The 22,437-nt window shown below is 43.1% G+C and overlaps 1 protein-coding gene across 7 annotated transcripts in view; it reads left to right on the top strand.

The window, feature by feature from the left end:
* LOC140476930 (receptor-type tyrosine-protein phosphatase mu-like) overlaps positions 1–22,437 on the top strand; it is an 887,393-nt gene that overhangs the window by 493,812 nt on the left and 371,144 nt on the right. The gene's annotated exons all lie outside the window — the stretch shown is intronic.

The raw sequence follows: 22,437 nt of genomic DNA, 5'->3' as shown, positions 1-22,437 counted from the left end.
GAAGTTTACCAGGATGTTGCCTGGTATGTTCGGAAGATCGTATGAGGAAAGGCTGAGGCACTTGGGGTTGTTTTCATTGGAGAAAAGAAGGTTTAGGGGTGACTTGATAGAGGTGTACAAGATGATTAGGGGTTTAGATAGGGTTGACCATGAGAATCTTTTTCCACGTATGGAGTCAGCTATTACGAGGGGGCATAGCTTTAAATTAAGGGGTGGTAGGTATAGGACAGATGTTAGGGGTAGATTCTTTACTCAGCGAGTCATGAGTTCATGGAATGCCCTGCCAGTAGCTGTGGTGGACTCTCCCTCTTTATGGGCATTTAAATGGGCATTGGATAGGCATATGGAGGATAGTGGGCTAGTGTAGGTTAGGTGGGCTTGGATCGGCGCAACATCGAGGGCCAAAGGATCTGTACTGCGCTGTATTCTTCTATGTTCTATGTTATATGCTACCTTTTTCCTTTTAACGAGAAGCTCCACTGCTCTCATCACCCAAGGTTCCTTTATCTTACCACTTCTTGCCTGTCTCAGAGGGATATATTTATTCATCACTTGCAACAACTGTTCTTTAAACAGTCTCCACAAACAGTCTTTACCATGGAACAATAGTTCCCAATCCATGCTTCCTAACTCATGTCTAATCACATCATAGTTTCCTCTTCCCCAATTAAATATCCTCCCATTTTGCCTAATCCCGGCCTTCTCCACAGCTGTGTAGAATGTGAAGCAGTTGTGGTCACTATCACCAAAATGCTGTCCCACCACAAGATGTGATACCTGCCCTGGCTCGTTTCCGAGCACCAAGTCTAGAATGGCCTTTCCCCTCGTCGGCCTGTCAACGTACTGAGTTAGGAAACCCTCCTGAACACACTTTACAATAACAGCTCCATTCAAATCTTTTGCTCGAAGGAGGTTCACATCAATATTGGGAAAGTTAAAGTCACCCATTACAACAACCCTACTACGTCCACTCTTTTCCAAAATCTGCCAACCTATGCTTTCTTCCATCTCCCTGCTGCTATTGTGGGGCCTGTAGTAAACCCCTAACGAGGTGACTGCTCCCTTGCTTTCCTAATTTCCACTCATAATGACTCGGTAGGCAGATCTTCCTCGACAATGGAAGCTTCTGTATCTGTGATACTCTCTCTGATTCGTAGTGCTACACCCCCTCCTCTTTTTTCCCCCCTCCCTATTCTTTTTAAATGCTCTAAACCCTGGAACATCCAGCAACCATTCCTGCCCCTGAGAAACCCATGTCTCTGTTATGGCCACAACATCATAGCACCTGGTACTGATCCATGCTCTAAGTTCATCACTTTTATCCCTGATACTCTTTGCTTTAAAGCAAACACACTTTAACTGATCCCTTGGTTCCTTCCCAGGAAAGTCTTTCCCACTAGCTGGTCTACCTCTTGCTATTGCCTCATCTGCATCAACTCTCACCTCCGGTATACAGCTCAGGTTCCCATCCCCCTGCCATACTAGTTTAAACCCTCTCGAACTACTTGAGCAAACCTTCCACCCAGGACATTGGTCCCCATCCAGTTCAGATGCAACCCGTCCTTCTTGTACAGGTCCCACCTTCCCCAGAAGGCATCCCAATTATCTACATATCTGAAGCCCTCCCTCCTACACCAGCTGCGCTGCCACGTGTTAAGCTGTGCCCGCTCCCTGTTCCTCGCCTCGCTATCTCGTGGCACCGGTAGTAAACTAGAGAACACTACCCTGTTCGTCCTGCTTTGCAGCTTCCATCCTAACTTCCTGAAATCACTTTTTATATCTTCGATCCTTTTCCTGGCTATATCATTAGTGCCAATATGTAACAAGATTTCTGGCTGTTCGCCCTCCCCTTTTAGAACCTTATACACCCGATCGGAGACGTCCCAGACCTTGGAACCAGGAGGCAACATACCTTCCAGGAATCCCGATCCTGACCACAAAATCTCCTGTCAATTCCCCTAACTATCGAGTCCCCTACCACGAGTACTTTTCTATTCTGCCCCCTTCCATTCTTTGCCACAGTGTCAGGCTCAGTGCCAGAGAACTGACTGCTATGGCTTCTGTCTGGTAGGTCATCCCCCCAGCAGTATCCAAAATGGTATACTTATTGCTGAGGGGAATGTCCACAGGGGATCTCTGCACTGTCTGTCTGGGCCCTTTCCTCCCCCTAACTGTAACCCATTTATCCTTGTCCTGAGCCTTAGGAGTGACCAACTCCCGGTAACTCCTCTCAATTACCCCCTCATCCTACCCAACCCAACCCCAGCTCCACCTATCCCCATTACCCTGCATTTAGCACGGCCAATCCACCTAACCTGCACATCTTTGGACTGTGGGAGGAAATGGGAGCACCTGGAGGAAACCCACGCAGACATGGGGAGAATGTGTAAACTCCACACAGTCACCGAGGGTGGAATCGAACCGGGGTACCTGATGCTCTGAGGCAGCAATGGTAACCAGTGAGCCTGAGAAGGTCTATTCAAGATCAATCTGATGCCTGTGAGACAGCCTCCAGTTAGCCTGAAGAGTTCTTGCAGCGAAGCAAGAAAGCCAGCCATACCTGCCCTCTGCCTAAAGTCTGAATCGAACAGTGCAGTGCTGGAAAAGCACAGCAGGTCAGGCAACATCTGAGGAGCAGGAGAGTCAATGTTTCCGGCATAAGTACTTCATCAGTAATGTGATGGAGGAAGGGGTCTGAGAGATAAATAGGAGGGTGGGGGTGGGACTGGGGGTAAGGTAGTTGGGAAGGTGATGGATGGGAAGGAAGATGGATAGGTAGGACAGTTCATGAGGGCAGTGTTGAGTTGAAGGATCCGATCTGGGATGAGATGGGGGGGGATAGGGAGATTTGAAAACTGGTGAAGTTGACATTGATGCCATGTGGTTGGGCAGTCCCAAGATGGAAGATGAGGCGTTCTTCCTCCAGTCATTGGACAGCTTGGATTTGATGGAGGAGGTCCAGGACTTGGATGCCCTTAGGGAGAATGGGAGGGGAAGTTGAAGTGGTTGGCCAAAGGGTGATGAGTTGTTTGTTGTGTGTGTCCCAGAGATGTTCCCTGAAACTCTCCACGACTTGGTGTCCTGCCTCCCCGATGCAGAGGAGACCACATTGAGAGCAACAGACACAGTAGATGAGGTGTATAGATGTGCAGGAAAATCTCTGCCGAATGTGAAATGATCCTCTGGAGCCTTGGGGGGAGGTGAGGGGGGAGGTGTGGGAGCAGCTTTTACGCCTGAAGTGGCGGCAAGGGACTGTGCCGGGTGTGGAGGTTTGGGGGGAGTGCTTGGATCTAATGAGGGAGTCATGGAGAAATCATCTCTGCGGACTGTAGATTGGGATGGGGAGGGAAAAATATCTCTGGTGGTGGGGTCTGATTGTAAGTGGCGGAAATTGCGGAGGATAATGTACTGTATCAGTACTTATTTACGGTGGAAAAGGATATAGAAGATATAGACTGTAGGGAAATAGATGGTGACATCTTGCAAAATATCCATATTACAGAGGAGGAAGTGCTGGATGTCTTGAAATGCATAAAGGTGGATAAACCCCCAGGACCTGATCAGGTGTACCCTAGAACTCCTTGGGAAGCTAGAGAAGTGATTGCTGGGCCTCTTGCTGAGATATTTGTATCATTGATAGTCACAGGTAAAGTGCCGGAAGACTGGAGGTTGGCTAATGTGGTATGATTATTTAAGAAAGGTGTTAAGAACAAGCCAGGGAATTATAGACCAGTGAGCCTGATGTCGGTGGTGGACAAGTTGTTGGAGGGAATCCTGAGGGACAGGATGTACATGTGTTTGGAAAGGCAAGGACTGATTAGGGATAGTCAGCATGGCTTTGTGCGTGGGAAATCATGTCTCACAAACTTGATTGAATTTTTTGAGGAAGTAACAAAGAGGATTGATGAGGGCAGAGTGGTAGATGTGATCTGTATGGACTTCAGTAAGGTGTTCGACAAGGTTCCACGTGGGAGATTGATTAGCAAGGTTAGATCTCACGGAATACAGGGAGAACTAGCCATTTGGATACAGAACTGGCTGAAAGGTCGAAGACAGAGAGTGGTGGTGGAGTGTAGTTTTTCAGACTGGAGGCCTGTGACCAGTGGAGTGCCACAAGGATCGGTGCTGGGTCTTCTACTTTTTGTCATTTACATAAATGATTTGGATGCAAGCAAAAGAGGTACAGTTAGTAAGTTTGTAGATGATACCAAAACTGGAGGTGTAGTGGAGAGCGAAGAGGGTTACCTCAGATTACAACAGGATCTTGACAAGATGGGCCAGTGGATTGAGAAGTGGCAGATGGAGTTTAATTTAGTTAAATGCGCGGTGCTGCATTTTGGGAAAGCAAATCTTAGCAAGACGTATACACTTAATGGTAATGGGAGTGTTGCTGAACAAAGAGACCTTGGAGTGTAGGTTCATAGCTCCTTGAAAGTGGAGTCGCAGGTAAATAGGATAGTGAAGAAGGCGTTTTGTATGCTTTCCTTTATTGATCAGAGTACCGAGTACAGAAGTTGGGAGGTCATGTTGTGGCTGTACAGTACATTGGTTAGGCCACTGTTGGAATATCGTATGCAGTCTGGTCTCCTTCCTTTCGGAAAGATGTTGTGAAACTTGAAAGGGTTCAGCAAAGATTTACAAGGATGTTGCCAGGGTTGGAGGATTTGAGCTACTGGGAGAGGCTGAACAGGCTGGGGCTGTTTTCCCTGGAGCGTCGAAGTCTGGGGGTGACCTTATAGAGGTTTACAAAATTATGAGGGGCATGGATAGGGTAAATAGACAAAGTCTTTTCCCTGGGATCAGAGAGTCCAGAACTAGAGGGCATAGGTTTAGGGTGAGAGGGGAAAGATATAAAAGAGACCTAAGGGGCAACTTTTTCACACAGACGGTGGTACGTGTATGGAATGAGCTGCCAGAGGATGTGGTGGAGGCTGGTACAATTGCAACATTTAAGAGGCATTTGGATGGGTATATGAATAGGAAGGTTTTGGAGAGATATGGGCCGGGTGCTGGCAGGTGGGACTAGATTGGGTTGGGATATCTGGTCGGCATGGACGGGTTGGACCGAAGGGTCGTTTGCATGCTGTACATCTCTATGATGCTGTGTATCCAGAGGTTGGTAGGGTGAAAGGTGAGGAGCAGGGGGGTTCTATCCTTGTTGTGGTTAGAGGGGTGGAATTCAAGGGCGGATGTGTGGGAAGTGAAGGAGATGCACTGAGGGCATTGTTGATCATGTCTGGTCCTTGAAATGGGAGGCCATCTGGGATGACCTGGAGTGGAATTGCTCCTCCTGGGAGCACATAAAGTGGAGGTAGAGGATTTGGGAATAAGAGATCACGTTTTTACTGGACAGGGGTTGGGACGGGTGGGAGTCCAGGTAGCTGTGGGAGTCAGTGGATTTGAAATAGATGGCCGTGTTGAGTTAATCACCAGAGATGGAGATGGAGACGTCCAGGAAGGGGAGGGAGGTGTCTGAGAAAGTCCAAGTGAACCTAAGATCAGGGTAGAAGGTGTTAGTGAGGCAAGCATAGCTGGAGCCTATGTCTACTCCTTTCGTCTGAAGGAAGTGAGCGGATTCAAAGGAGAAGTTGTTGAGAGTAAGGACCAGATCCGCCAATTGCCACAAGAGGTGTCAAACCTGCACCCACACCTCCCCCCTCACCTCCACCCAAGGCCCCCCTCCTTTCACATCTGGCAGAGATTTTCCTGCACACCCACCCATCTCATCAACGGTGTCCATTGCTCTCGATGTGATCTCCTCTCCTTCGGGGAGACAGGACACCAGCTTGTGGAGCATTTCAAGGAACATTTCTGGGACACACGCACCAAACAAGCCCACAGCCCTATGGCCAACCACTTCAACTCCTCCTCGCACTCCCCAAAAGGACATGCAAGTCCTGGGCCTCCTCCACCCCCAAATCCAAACTACCTGACGACAGAAGGAATAACGCCTCATCTTCCGTCTTGGCCAGCAGAAGCATGGCAACACTGTCACCTCCAGTGTCCCCTATAAGCTGTGTAGACTCCTCTCTTGGGACTATATCAACACTCCTCACTGCTGATGGGTCAAAGTCCTGAAGCTCCCTCCCCAGCTGAACTGAAATGTTTCAAGAAGGCAGCTCAGTATCTCTTTCTCCAGGGCAGTTAGGGATGGGTAATAAATGCTTGCTTAGCCAGTGATGTTAACTGGTATGGAAAAAATACGAAAATTAACCAGCCTTCATATACATTCCTCCTCGTCCCTGCTAATTGACTTCTCTGATGCCAAAAAAAAAGTAGGCCTGGATTTTAGCTCTTGGGTCAGGTGCACAGAGGCAGGAAAATTTGACCTTTATAAAAGGTCAGCTGCTCTGTTAAAATGTGCACTTATGTAACGTGTCCTACCTCTCGCTCCCCACAAAGATGAGAATTGCTGTGTTCAGGATCGGGACTTCAGGTTTTTCATCCCTTCCATAATTCCCGCCATGTCAGAAAGGCTTTCTGTTGTCGCAAAAATCTGTGCTTTTCTCTGTGGTAATGATGCGGCACTGTGGCTCAATGGTTAGCACTGCTGCCTGACAGTGCCAGGGTTCGATTCCACCCTCAGCCAACTATCTTTCCATGTCTACGTAGGTTTCCTCCGGGTGCTCCAGTTTCCTCCTACAGTCCAAAGATGTGCAGGTTAAGTGGATTGGCCAGGCTAAATTGCCCATAGTGTTGAAGAGCCAGTGTTGGACTGGGGTGGACAAAGTTAGAAATCACACAACACCAGGTTATAATCCAACTGGTTTATTTGGAAGCACTAGCTTCCAACCACCTGATGAAGGAACAGTGCTATGAAAGCTAGTGCTTCCAAATAAACCTGTTGGACTATAACCTGGTGTTGTGTGATTTCTAACTTTGCCCCATAGCATTCAGAGATGTGTAGGTACAGTGGATTAGCCATGGGAAAAACAGAATTACTCAGATGGAAATAGGTCTTTGGAGGGTCTGTTGGGCTGAATGACCTTTTTCCACACTGTAGGGATTCAATGATTCATTTTACAAAGATCAAATTAAATGAAATTTGAATGTATTCTTCCAGAAATCTTAGAAATTATTCAATCTGCTTTTAACTGTTGCCCATGGTACTTTGAAATCAAACCAATTGTTACAGGGCTCCTTCAAATTGAACTTCCAAAACAGCACTGATTTTTGTAATGAAACTTACAGTGTAAAGTTCCACTAGAATGTGCTGTGAACTGGACCTGAAATGAAAATTGATCCAATCACTCATTTTAGTTCATGTCCTTTTTAATTTTCTTCTAGAGAAAAAAAACCCAAAGCTCAAATCTATAACTGTACTGATTAAATGTGGAGTGAAACAAGCCAGGGGCTAGAAGCTAGGCTGAAAGCTCTCTTGCCTCATTGCTGTCACTGATAACATCTTACTGTTGAAGCGGGGTTGGGATTGATATCGAAGAAACCATTTACAGAGCTGTAGGAACTATCGAGTGAATGCCAAATGGTGAGCATCAGCTATACCAGGGCTCAGCCTTTCTGGGCTTAGCTGATGTTATATTCCTGATAGAACTCTTGTACTCTTCGTGGTGATAAGACCTGCAGGAGCTGTCCCACATCGCTTAGCAATACTAGTTAGTTGCAGGAGTTTTGGTTTTTTTAAACCAGGAGGGAAGGCGAATGCAGAGAGCAGTTGGATGGCAATTATCTTCTTATTAGACATTCCTGCAAAGCTAGGAAGTAAACTGGCAAAGAATTGTGTTTGTAACAATGCTGTAGAAATGGGAAAATGGGCTGATGCTGGCAGCTGTGTGCTGTTTAAGAAGCAGAATTATTATTGGGGCTTGTACCTTTCTACTCCAACAATTGACACTTTGCATAACCCTGAACTTTTTACGTGGGTCTTTAATGTCAGGCATTCAAAGCTGCTTCATTTATCAGAAAATTGTAAATAGATATTTAAACCAGTTAGCATTCATATGCTGACCAGTTGTATCTGAACAAATTTTTTGATGCAATCTTCTTCAGCTAATTCTGTCAGTAAGAGTGTAATGTTATTCACAAACCTTGAGAAAAATAACTCCTCTTCCATACAAAATAATTCTTAAGGAATCATAAAAACACTGTGAAATTAAGACTTTATTGCAGAGGTCAATCCTTTTAGAGGTGAGAATGTCTGATTAAAAAATGAAACCTCTGTACGTTTAACTGTGGTGCAATGTTCAATTCTGGTCGAAGTTAACTGCACAAAGTCACTTTGATCGTAGTGTTTTTGTCCCTTCCTCTGTGTTTCTAAAATTTCCTTTCTCTGAAATTAAATGAAGATAAATAATGGCTGGACGGTTGGTTTGATTATGCAGTTGCTTTTTCAAAGCACTTTTTAAAAACATTCTCAATAATGAAGTTACAAAGATCATAGACATAGCCTGGTATTGAAAATGACTTATTTCTTTTTGCTTCCAGCAGCCGGTGTTCCTCAGTTTCCTCACGTCCCTTCCTGTCTGTAATTATTACTGACCTGCATAATAGGATCCCACAAATTTCAGTTTCTCTCTGACCCCTGACTCAAGTTCTCCACGACCAGGTCCTTTTGATTTGGAATGGAGTGCGATGCAATTGACTTTGATCATGTGCTCATTTAACATTCGCACATTTGTTAATTTCAACAGAAGATATTGCAATGCAATATAAAAGCCAGGAAGTTCTGATAAACATGTGTAAAATGCTGTTGGGCCCAGATAAAGTATTGAGTTCAATTCTGGGCAGCACACTTTCAGGAGAACGTGAACCACCTAGAGATGCTTCAGAAGAGATTTTCTAACTGATTGCAAGGTTGAAGGATTCGAGTTGCAGAGATAGGCACAAAAAAAAGGCTTCTTCCTCATAGAGCAGAGAAGCTTAAGAGCAGTTTTGATACCTGTCCAAATCATGAAAAGTTTAGAGAGATTAAATAGATTAAACCCTGAAGGGTTGCTAACCAGAGATTATGGATTTAAAGTGATAGACCAAATAAGGAAAATTTATTTTTTTCTGATAACTAGATAGAATTTGAAATGGACTGCCTGATATAGTTAGAGACAAAAAATAACTGCAGATGCTGGAATCCAAAATAGACAGGGAGAAAGGGAGGGCTGCAGATGCTGGAGTGAATCAGAGTCGAGAGTGTGGTGCGAGAAAAGCACAGCAGGTCAGGCAGCATCCGAGGAGCAGGAGAATCGACGTTTCGGGCAAAAGTCAGGCCAAAATAGACAGGGCAGTCCTGAAGCAGGGTTACACCCAAAGCGTTGACTTCTCCACCTCCTGATACTGCCTGGCCTGCTGTGTTCTGCCCTACAGCCCGGAAGACTCAACATTGAGTTCTCCACTTTCAAACAATCTCCCTCCCCATCCCCCGACTCCCTTCCTAGCCCCTTCCCCTCCCTTCCATTGCTTCCTGCCATCAACTGGATTCATTCCTCCAACTGACCAACCAGGTTATACCCTCTACCTGTCTTCACCTGTCCCCACTTTACCACCCTGCCCTGCCACTCACTTTATCTGCAGCTCCCTCCACACCCAGCCCCAGTCCTGAAGAAGCGTTAAACCTGAAACATCGACTTCTCCACCTCCTGATGCTGCCTGGTTTGCTGTGTTCTTCCAGCCTCCGGCCTACCTGATAAAGTGGCATGAAAACATTTCAACAGTATTTTTCATAAGGAAATTTGAGAAATACTAAAATAAAGATTGATTGTATATAGGGAAACAGCACGGAATGACACTGGTTAGCCCTTCTAAAGAACTGTTGCAGACCATATGGGCTAAATGGCCTGATTTTGTGCTGTACCATCTTGTGGTTCAATAACAACCAGAGACAGTATCTAGATCGATTCTCCCTTTAGCCAAGGTTTCTGGTTGTGATTGACCAACATAACACAGACTTGAATTTGAAGTTGGTTTTGACAGGACAAGGCCTGAGCCATTGGAAGGTTAAACCACTCAGATTATGCCGCCTAACTATCATAATACAGAAGGTCATGAAAGTAATAGTAAACATTGATTTCAAAAATATATTTTTGCTCAAATTTTTAACCCATTTTCACCCTTCAAAAACTCTGATCTGAAGAAGGGTTACTCAACCTAAAATATTACCTCTGCTTTCTCTCACCAATGCTGCCAGACCTGCAGAATTTGTCCAGCAATTTCTGATTTGGTTTTGTTACTAATTTCCAGCATCCACAATTCTTTTGCTATTTTTTATTCTAAGACTCTGTGTTGGACACACTTAATATGGAATTGGTTTTAAATTACTTGACAAGATATGATCTGAGCTGTCAGTCACATAGTAAGAATGCAATTGTTAGTCTGTGATAGAGGCGCACCACACCATCATATCATGAGGTAGACTAATGACACAATTATCCAATCTTAACTGTGACTGTACCTAGTGGGTAGTTATGCAAAATACTTGGCAGGAAATATTCATTATAAGCCATCACTTCAAAGTACATTCAAGTAGTTGATTATGTATTACCTCCCCTGTTTCTGTTCATCATAATAACAGATGCAGTGAATGCCAGCTATTGGTCATTGTACTGACACCACCAAGAAAGGCAGCCCCAGTGTGTTTGAGCTTCCTTCAGCTGCTACCACTCCATTACTGATGCAAAAAGGAAGGCTTGCAAAACATCAAAAGTGACTCTCCAAATCCATTTTAGTTTCAGCTGAGGTGTGATGCCCAAATTATCTCTAAGCAGCTGAAATGTTTTTAATATTTTCTCCCGAATTTGAGGCATTTTTGTGAAACATGCCAATCATGTTCTTATTGCTGCGTGAGAACAATTTAAATACTGTACATGCAATGTTGGGGAAAGACCAAATTGATTCTCTAATTGATGCAAACAGAGCAATTAACAAGCCATTAGCCAACATGTACTTGAGACGACCATGCTGGAGGCTGTACTGGTTGAGGGCAGTAATATCTGAACATTGATGTAGTGCAGTAATAAAAATGCACTACATTAGGGTAAGCTTAATGTTGTAAAATTATCTCCATATTAGTTATCTAGTGCTGTTGTTGCTAACTATTTGAGTGCAAATTACAATGTCATGATGCTCCTGTAATCTCCCAGTGTTGGCAGTGGGCCACCATTATGTTGATGATATTTCTTTATTGAACTATCTCCAGGGTGCAATAAAGGGATGCCTTTGGTTAACAGGCAACTACTTTCTGATGATTGGTCCCTGTTTTATGATGATAAAATAGGCTTTAATATTCTGGAGAGCTCAGAAGTGATTTCAGTAATGCACAGCTGTATGTATCATGGATGGATTGGATTTCTTTCCTCTTGTGAAAATGATCTAACAGATGTCTTTAAATTTAGAACATAGAACATAGAACATGGAACATTACAGCGCAGAACAGGCCCTTTGGCCCTCGATGTTACACTGACTTGTGGAACCAATCTGAAGCCCATCTATCACACTATTCTATTTTCATCCATATATTTATCCAATGACCATTTAAATGCCGTTAAAGTTGGCGAGTCTACCACTGTTACAGGCAGTGCATTCCACGCCCCTACTACTCTCTGAGTAAAGAAACTACCTCTGACATCTGTCCTAAATCTATCACTCCTCCGTTTAAAGCTATGTCCCCTTGTGCTAGCCATCACCAGCTGAGGAAAAATGCTCTCACTGTCCACCCTATCTAACCTTCTGATTATCTCATATGTCTCAATTAAGTCACCTCTCAGCCTTCTTCTCTCTAATGAAAACAGCTTCAATTCCCTCAGCCTTTCCTCAGAAGACCTTCCCTCCATACCTGGCAACATTCGAGTAAATCGCCTCTGAGCCCATTCCAAAGCTTCCACATCCTTTCTATAATGCAGTGACCAGAACTGAACTATTTATGAAAGGTTTTTATAGAAAGAATATGGAGAGACAATGGAGAAGAGTCGTCAATACGAGAAAGTCACCAGAGAATCCATTTGGGAGTTCAGAAGAAACTTCTCTACCCAAAGAGTTTTGATAACGTGGAACTCAAGAGAATTGGCTGAAGTGAATAACATAGATAGATTTTAAAGGGAAACTAAACAAATAATTGAAGGATAAAGGAATGGAATGTTGTGATGATAGGTTTAGATAAAAAACGAAGGGGAGAGATACCCGTGGAGCATGAGTACTTGCATAGAACAGCTGGTCCTCATGTCTTGTTTCTTGTTTTAGTGCTTTATCATAGAATCATAGAACCCCTACAGGCCATTTGGCCCAACAAGTCCACAGCGACCCTCCAAAGAGTATCCCACCCAGACCCATTCCATTACCTTAGGCTCTACCTTTCCCCTCACTAATGCACCTAACCTGTGCATTACTGAACACTATGGGCAATTTAGCATGGCCAATGCACCTAATTTAGCATGGCCAATTCACCTAACCTGCACATCTTTGGACTGTGGGAGGAAACCCAGACTGTCACACAGACAGTCACATCGAGGCAGCAGTGCTAACCACTGAGCCACTGTGCCACCCTATTGTGTAAGTAGGGATCTAAATCAAGCAGGACTATGTGCTTTGATTGCTCTGCTTTTATACTGCCAACAACTTGGGGAAATATTTTACATTGGAGCAGGAAAGATATAGACAGGTCAGTTCCAAGGTGACAAGAAGTCTAATGGAGACAAAGACCAGCATAAATCTGTTGGGCCAAATGGCTTGTTTCTGCACTATCATTCTTTGCAGTTTAACCCATTGACTGAATTTTTGGCTGTCCATGGGGAACTCACCATGAGCACATCGTAGACATGGTATATAAGGGAACTGAATGACTAACATATTCCAGGGACCAGTTGAGAAATACCCTAGCTCTGGAGTAGAGAGAGGAACTAAATTTGGGGAAGGATTATTGTAATTATGGAATGATCTCTGAGTACTGGAGGGATTCTGCAAAGTGGGAAATCGATAAAGTGCTGACCTTAACAATGTCTCCAAATTTACCGATAATAATAAGTTAAGTGGGAGAATTTATTCTGAAGGAAAAGCTGGACGAGAGCTCACTTTGAAATAAAATCTCAATGGGTAGTAACCAGTCACTGCATTATCTGTAAGTGAGTACCATTACTCAGTATTAATGTTGCTGGATGAATAGTTCAGAAAGCAAGACTGATGGTCAAGGGATAGGAGTTCAAATCCCACAGATTTCTTGTTGTGGAATGTTATTAGAGTGAACAGAAGAAAAATCTAGAGTAAAACCCACTGTCAACAATTGTGAGCATGGAACCATTGAATTGTTCTAAAACCCATCTGGTCCACTGGTGTCCACTGCCATTATCTGTTCTGGACCATATGTTCCAGGCGTGGATGTGATGGGCTGAAAGGCCTCTTTCCATTATGTAAAAACTATGACTCTATTTTGACCCAGCAATACGGAAGGAATAGCAATATATTTCCAAGTCAGGATGGTGAGTCATTTGGAGGTGAAGTGTATTCTGCTGCTTCTAGATGTTACTAATCATCATGTTAGAAAGTGTTATCTAAGAAGCCTTGCTGAATTTCTGTAGCGCATCTTGTAGGTGGTACACCTCGCTGCTACTGAACATTGGTGTAGGGGGTGGATATTGTGACTGTCTTGCTATTCAAAGGAACTGCCTTTAGTCTGTATGGTATCATGCTTTGAGTGTTATTGGAGCTGCAATCATCCAGGCAAATGGAGAATATTCCATCACACTCCTGACTTGTACTTGGTAGATGGTGGACTGATATTGAGAAGATGGACGTTGAATTACTCAAAGCAGAATTCCTAGCCTCTGATTTGCTCTTGTAGCCACAGTATTTATATGGCTACTTCAGTTCAGTTTCTGGTCAGTTGTAACTCCCAGAATGTTGATAACGAGGGATTTAGTAATGGCAATGCCATCCATTGTCAAGGGGTGACGGTTAGATTGTCTCTTGATGGTGAAAGTCTTTACCTAGTATTTGTGTGGCATGTGCATTTCTTGCCATTTTTTAGCCCAAGCCTGAATATTGTCCAAGTCTTGCTGCATTTTGGCATAAACTGCTTGAATATATGAAAGTTATGCATTCATCACAAACATCCCCACTTCTGACTTTATGATAGAGGAGAGGTCATTGATGAAGCAGCTGAAGATATTTGGACCTAGAACATTACTATGAGGATCTCCTATAGAGAGTCCTGCAATGATTGACCTCCAGCAACAACCGCCACCTTCTTTTGTGCTAGCTAAGACTCTAACTAGCAGAGAGCTTTCCCCTGGTTCCCATTGATTCTAATTTTTGACAGTCAGTCAAATACAGCCTTGATCTGAGTGGTGCTGGAAAAGCACAGCAGTTCAGGCAGCATCCGAGGAGCAGTAAAATCGATGTTTCGGGCAAAAGTCCTTCATCAGGAATACCTAACTGCTGTGCTTTTCCAGCACCACTCTAATCTAGACTCTGGTTTCCAGCATCTGCAGCCATTGTTTTTACCAAATACAGCCTTGATGTCCAGGGCTGTCACTCTCACATCACATCTGGAATTCAGTTCTTTTGTCCATGTTTGAGCCAAGGCTGTAATGCATTGGAGACGATGCAGATGTGATTTACAAGGATGGTTCCAGGAATGCTCACCTTCAGTTGTGAGGATCAATTGAAGAAGTTGGGATTGTTCTCCTTGGAGAGAAGAAGGCTGAGAGGAGATATGGTAGATGTTTTGAAAATCATGAGTGGCTGAGCAGTGTAGATAACGAGAAACTGTACCCACTGTTAATAATTTAAAAAGAACAAAGCAGCATAGATTTAAAGTGGTGTGCAAGTGAAGAAAGTGACTAAAGCCTTGAATGACACACTCAAGAATCTGGGAATCTCCCTCCAGCCTGCTGCTGTGAAACCATTCTTCCATCTGTCACAAAGGTCTTGAGCCTGTCCTGCCAGCTGCGGTCGCATGAGCGAATCTCTCTTTTAAGAGAGGTAAGCTGTCTTTAAGAGAAACAATGAAGAAGAGTCATACCTTTTTGTTGTTCATTCATGGGATGAGGGGGTCTCTGGCCAGCATTTATTACCCATCCCTAATTGCCCCAGAGGGTGGTTAAGAATCACCCATATTGCTGTGAATCTGAAGTAACATAGAGGCCAGACCAGGTAAGGATGGCAGATTCCTTTCCTAAAGTGCACTAGTGAGCCAGATGGGATTTTCCTGACAATTGATGATGGATTCATGGTCATCATTAGACTCTTAATTCCAGATTTTTAAAAATTGAATTCAAATGCCACCATCAGCCGTGGCAGGATTTGAACCTGGTTGCCCTGAACATTCCCTGGGTCTCCGGATTAACAGTGCACTGATGTTGGTACTAGGCCATCACCACCTCCTTGGTGCAGCACGTCAGACCTGCTGAGTTTCTACAGCATCCTTTCTTTCAGATTGCCAGCATCTGCAATATTTAGCCTTTGTTAAGCTGGGCATTCAGGCTAACTGCACATCTAGTCAAGAGTGTGTTGCTGAGAAAGCACAGCAGGTCAGGCAGCATCCGAGGAGCAGGAGAATCAACGTTTCAAACATAAGCCCTTCCTGATTCCTGATAAAGGACTTATGCCTGAAATGTCGATTCTCCTGCTCCTCGGAGCTGCTTGACCTACTGTGCTTTCCCAACTCTTGACTCCGATCTCCAGCATCTGCAGTCTTCACCTTCTCCTAGATGCACTTGTAGCTGGTCATCATGTTGATGGTGATTTTGACAATAGAAATGCAGCCAGTTTTAAGTTTACATGCTGCCTGTGTCAATGGGACCAGATGCAGGGTAATCGCTCATTGCATGGCCGAATATCAGATCGAACCATATATTTTCCCTGAATATAGATCAGAGTTATTCAAGTTCAACCACCCTTCCTTCCATCCTTATTCGCAAAAGTTTGGTCTGGTTTGTGTCTTTCTCTTCAAAGAAGTCTGAGAAATTCTTTATTTCAGGGAATGAACGTATCCATCATTATTTTATAGTCAGCTTCTTTGTGTACTATGCTTATTGTGTCATCACAGCACCACACTGTTGGGTAGATATATCTTTATGTTTACATTCTGTAGCTCCTAAAGTAAAACCTGGGGCACTGTCTACCTTTTATTTATTCTCCGTTTGGCAGCTTGGAGACTGCTGTTTCATCTCAACTGGCATTCAGAATGGAACTTATTGCACAAAGTGGGCTTGCTGTGTGGACTCGGCACTGCCTTTTACAAACTACACAATGAATAGAACTGTGATGAGGTTATATGGGATTGCTATATGCTTACAAATGGGATTGGTGTCATGCCGTGCTGACAAATTGGAATTTTATTTTAACCATCAAACACCTCCAACCCAGCTGGAACAGTCTCCGATTTGATCACCAGAATGACAGACTTGTTAGTCCGTCTGTTGGGTTTGTCATCTTGCCATGCACTGCGTGGTGAACATGCCTGACAGGTATCAGATGGGATGTCAAAAGACAGCTGAGGCCTGTGTTCTGATTTGCCCCTTTCATTTGTGCCTCTGGAGCCTGCCCTCGAGTCTCCCTGAAACAACTAGGACACCGTTATGTGAGTTGAGTTTGAGAAGGGCCGGCCAAGGTCCTAAAAAGCCTGAGGCCATAACCTGAAGCTGCCTGCTAATTGGCACCAAATTTACAACATCACTCAGAAAAATCAAACAGCTGGATGGCTAGCCACAGTTTTCTGGGGATGTGCAGAAGCATGTGTCTGACCTGCCTCTGGCTGTGCTACTTTTGACCCAGGAGAGCAAAAACGAACACTGGTTGAAAATCTGATCCAGTCCCTTTGCTGAAACGCCTGACTGTGATGAGTATCAGGAAGGAAATGCAGTTGCTGTGCTTTATGGCAGATCTCCTCTGCTGCTGTCAACCCAGGAAAGCAATTTGCTTTGCTTTTCTTTCTGTGTTTCAAAATGCTGCGGCTGATTATTTAAGGCAGACGAAGGATGAGAAAAGGTTAGTCATCTTGTCATTGCTTCCCATTGCTCCAGGCAATTGGACAGTCACAGGTATTGGATACTACACATTATAATTAAGTTTGTGCTATGTCAAGGTGAATAAATGAGCTTGTTTATTCATTTTAACACACCACTATTTCTCAAGTATTCTAGAGAGTCATGCCTCCTTTCTAAATATAACAGTGCAGGAAATGCAGGTAAACATGAAGGTAAGGAAATATTACTCTGACTAATTAATGTTCAACCTGAGCTCCAGCAAGCAATTAAAAACATAAGTTTAGGGATGCTATACCCAGCATTCTTGTAAACGACACATATTTTCCTAATTCCCTTCTGTCTCCAGAACACCGAACGCTTCTTGACCCCATTTGTTTTCCATGTTCTGTCAAAGTCTCTATAACACTGCTTCTTGTATGGGTGGAAATAAATCCATCGACTTCCCTCCTTATTCTTAATTTATGATGATCTCTGGTGTTTGAACCCAGTGAAAAACATGCCAGCACTAAACTTGTTAACCCATTTCCTAGTCATGGAAACTTCACTGGGTCACCGACATATTTCATCTTTTTTGAAGATACCAATTCATTTCATTTTGACCTGTCTTTGATACGTTCCAGATGCTCATTATTATTTTCTCCTCAGAGGCATTGACACTGCCTTCAGTGATCAGGGTTAAAATTCACACAACACCAGATTATAGTCCCAACAGGTTTAATTGGAAGCACACTAGTTTTTGGAGCGACGCTCCTTCATCAGGTGATTGTGGAGGGCTCGATTGTAACACAGAATTGAGAGCAAAAATTTGCAGTGTGATATAACTGAAATTATACATTGAAAAATTGATTGTCTGTTAAGCCTTTCATCTGTTAAAATACAGTGATAGTTTCACTTTAATCTAACAGATGAAAGGTTTAACAGACAATCAATTTTTCAATGTATAATTTCAGTTACATCACACTGCAAATTTTTGCTATAAATTCTGTGTTACGATCGAGCCCTCCACAATCACCTGATGAAGGAGCGTCGCTCCGAAAGCTAGTGTGCTTCTAAATAAACCCGTTGAATTATAATTTAGTGTTGTGTGATTTTTAACTTTGTACACCCCAGTCCAACACCGGCATCTCCAAATCATGACTTCAGTGATCAGAAGACTATTGATGGGGAGAGGGTATTAAATGGACAATGTAGTACTGCTGGAGCATCTGTTGGATATTTGTTCATGGACTGTGGTCATCTCGAACAAAGACAACATTTATTGCCCATTCTTAATTACCCTTCAGAAGGTGGTGTTGTGCCTTCTGGTACCAGTGCAACAAAGGAATTGGAATATAGTTACAAGTCAGGGTAGTATGTGACTTGAAGAAGAATTCGACAGAGGTATTGTTCCCAAGTATCCGTTGCCCATGTTCTACCAGAGGATGGAACAGGTTTGCAAGATGCTATTGAAGAAGGTTAGTTGCTTTGTCGGCTGCCACTGTGCATCGTTGGTAAATCTTTACCATGGTAAAGGAGATATCTATCAAGTGGGCAGTTGGTCTTGGATGGTATCTCAATTCTTGAGTGGTTAGCATCTGCCCATGTTTTGTTCCCTCCATCAATAAATATGAAATATTCAAATGTAACTCAGAGTTAAACATTGAGATGCACAGCAGCAAATGCCTCTTGAGTTGCGTGCTGCCAATGCAAGACTGTTTACTGGTTCAATCCGACTATTTTTAGCAAGCATAAAATTTGTATACATCAATTAAAATTGATTTTAAAAAAACAGTGGTAAAAATCCAAAAGGAACTAACTCTCAAATTATATTTCTTCAGCAGAATAATTATTTGGATAGAGGTGATTTATATTTTAACGAGTGTCTGATATAAATCAAGTGATATTTCTTACACGACTGTCACTAATTATACAAACAGTCCTGAAAACTTTCTCGATATGAAGTAAATGTCTTTCCTTTGGATTGTGAAATAAAAAAGCACAATACCTTTGCTTCATGATGATAGTCCAGGACAGCTCCCTTTGTCTCACAAACACAAAGTTATACTCGTTGCAAGGCTATGATTTATTCTTAGACCATAAGACCATAAGACATAGGAGTGGAAGTAAGGCCATTCGGCCCATCAAGTCCACTCCGCCATTTAAGCTTGGCTGATGGGCATTTCAACTCCATTTACCAGCATTCTCCCCATTGCCCTTAATTCCTTGTGACATCAAGAATTTATCAATCTCGGCCTTGAAGCCATTTAGCGTCCCGGCCTCCACTGCACTCCGTGGCAAAGAATTCCACAGGCTCACCACTCTCTGGCTGAAGAAATGTCTCCACATTTCTGTTCTGAACTTACCCCCTCTAATTCTCAGGCTGTGCCCACGTGTCCTAGTCTCCTCGCCTAACAGAAACAATTTCTTAGCATCCACCCTTTCCAAGGGTATTATCTTGTAAGTTTCTATTAGATCTCCCCTTAACCTTCTAAACTCCAATGAATACAATTCCAGGATCCTCAGCAATTCCTCATATGTTAGACCTACCATTCCAGGGATCATCCGTGTGAATCTCTGCTGGACACGCTCCAGTGTCAGTATGTCCCTCCTGAGGTGTGGGGCCCAAAACTGGACACAGTTCTCCAAATGGGGCCTAACCAGAGCTTTATAAAGTCTCAGTAGCACAATGGTGTTTTTATATTCCAACCCTCTTGAGATAAATGACAACATTGCATTCGCTTTCTTAATCACGGATTCAACCTGCATATTTACCTTTAGAGAATCCTTGACTAGCACTCCTAGATCCCTTTGTACTTTGGCTTTATGAATTTTCTCACCGTTTAGAAAGTAGTCCATGCTTGTATTCTTTTTTCCAAAGTGCAAGACCTCACATTTGCTCACGTTGAATTTCATCAGCCATTTCCTGGACCACTCTCCCAAGCTGTCTAGATCTTTCTGCAGCCTCCCCACTTCCTCAGTACTACCTGCCTGTCCACTTGGGCCGAAGGGCCTGTTTCCACACTGTAAATAATCTAATCTAATCTAACTTCCTATCATTGGCAAACTTCGCTAGAATGCCCCCAGTCCCTTCATCCAGATCATTAATATATGACGTGAGCAGCTGCGGCCCCAACACTGAACCCTGTGGGACGCCGGCTGCCATTCTGAAAAAGAACCTTTTATCCCAACTCTCTGCCTTCTGTCAGACAGCCAATCCTCAATCTATGCCAGTAGCTCACCTCGAACACCATGGGCCCTCACCTTACTCAGCAGCCTCTCGTGTGGCACCTTATCAAAGGCCTTTTGGAAGTCTAGATAGACCACATCCACTGGGTTTCCCTGGTCTAACCTACTTGTCACCTCTTCAAAGAATTGTAACGGGTTTGTCAGGCACGACCTCCCCTTACTAAATCCATATTGACTTGTTCTTCTTTGGCAGATGATCGTATGGAGCATTAAACCCGACAAAGTGCTCAAAAGAACAACTCAACTAAGATAACTGCAATCCTTATTTTCATGACTAATACCTCACTGATTTGGTTCACTGTCTAAATGTAATTATCTTTATCCCAGCAAATGAGCATAATCTAAAACACTTCAGTAATTGACTTCTGGCCATGTTCCTTTGAATTAATTTACAGCTTTTTTTTCATTTCCCTGCAGATACATTTTGTCAGCCGGGTCAATGAAAATGCAAAATACATTTGTACAAAAGCCTAGTACATGCTTGAGTAAGACTGGGCATTGATCAAGACCGTTTAGTTGATATATTCTCCTTTTGATGCATGATCCATTGTGAATGATTACTGTCTGTCATTGTCACAGCAAAGAAATGTTTTGGTCACCTGACAGCTAACTATCTCAAAATAAGGCAAGGTTAAGATGTTTAAATTCATTCCTACTTGCATTTGATTTCCCCTTGGTTAATGCAATTGAAAGAAATATGACTATATTAACTCAGACCCTTTTTTAGACTTATCCTTTGTTCTTGTATGAATAGATTTGTGGTTTTAAAATGAATGTCATCTACCATATGAATAAACAAACAATAAATCTGAAGTATAAAAACATAAAATAAGGTAATACTCTGTTATTATCCAATCCTGATCTTTCTTGCTCAGCAAGTGTAGAAGGCATTATTTAACCAGGATGTTAGCTTTTGACAGAAATAAAATTGATTGTTAAATGGCGTCCACTGGATTGAAGTTCACACAAGGTTCAATAAGGCTTACCTCTCCATACCCCAGAACCACAAATGATGACATGTTGTTTGCTCTAACCTAATTATTTGTCATCATTGATCAAACATCCTCACAATGACAACTTCAGTGCTCCAAGTGAATGTATTGTTTTAGCCTTGAGTGAGTTGGTGCTGACTTATGTATTGCAACAGGTGGGGAAAAGCAGCCAGATTGAGTCACATCTGGTCAAGTGATGTGATCTTGCTTTCTTGTTGCGGCATTGGTCATGTTAGCGGGCCAGTGGGGTACATATTTGTTGGTCTGACAAGCTCTCAATAAAGACCAAGCTTACACTTCACCACCTGTGTAAATCTGAGTGAAAACATAGAAGGGTGAGCAAGTTACCATTTAAAATTGCCCTGTCTAGAGATGTTTTTTTAAAATAATAAATTCAAAATGTTATATTTAAGCTTGTTTGCTGAGACTACAATTTAATACACTTACAAGGTCTCCCCAATAATTAATAGTTTTATCCACTTCCTGAGATTCAGTTCTAAAAGTGCCAGTTGTCATCCCACCATTGCATTAGACATGGCCATTATTTATGTGTGAAGCTTAATAGTAAGTGTTGGGAGAACAGTCAATTATGGCAGCATCTCAACCATGGAAGATCTATTTCCAACTTCCCACATACATGGGTCCAACAGGCGTAATTTGATATGGATCAGAAATGATGGATGATAGCTTCCTTCTTAAGCAGAAGCACCGTAAAACCATGTGTGTGGTGCATACTGCTGCTTTGTTTCAGCTCACTAAAGTCAGCACACACCAGTGATTGAACCTGAAACCTTATATCCAATCAAGAATGAGAATAAATCAATAGCATTGTCAAGCAAACTACTGGCAGGAATGAAGCATGGTATTTTCCTCAAGTCCTCACTTCACTACACATACTATAATCATAGAATCCCTACAGTATGAAAACATGCCATTTGGCCCATCAGGTTCACATCAACTCTCTCAAGAGCATCCCAACCAGACCCACACCATCCCTGTGTTTTTGATGGCTAATCTACCTAGCCTGCACATCTTGGATAGTGGGATAAAACCCATGCAAACATAGGGACAATGTAAAAACTCCGCACAGACAATTATCCAAGGGTGGAATTCAACCAGATTCCAGGCACTGTAAAGCATCTGTGCTCACCACTGAGACAACCGACTGTCTCCTTATAAAGTGTAGCTTAAGAGGCACGGTGATTATTTATCAAATAACATTGGTCTATGAATGTTAAAATGGTGGCAATTTGTGTACAGTTGTATGGTTTAGAAGATTAGTTCTTTCTTCAGAA

This window comes from Chiloscyllium punctatum, chromosome 5 (genome assembly GCF_047496795.1).
Source record: "Chiloscyllium punctatum isolate Juve2018m chromosome 5, sChiPun1.3, whole genome shotgun sequence".
NCBI lineage: Eukaryota > Metazoa > Chordata > Chondrichthyes > Orectolobiformes > Hemiscylliidae > Chiloscyllium > Chiloscyllium punctatum.
Note: the sequence above shows the minus strand (reverse complement) of the source record. Positions and strands in the feature narration are given on the sequence as shown.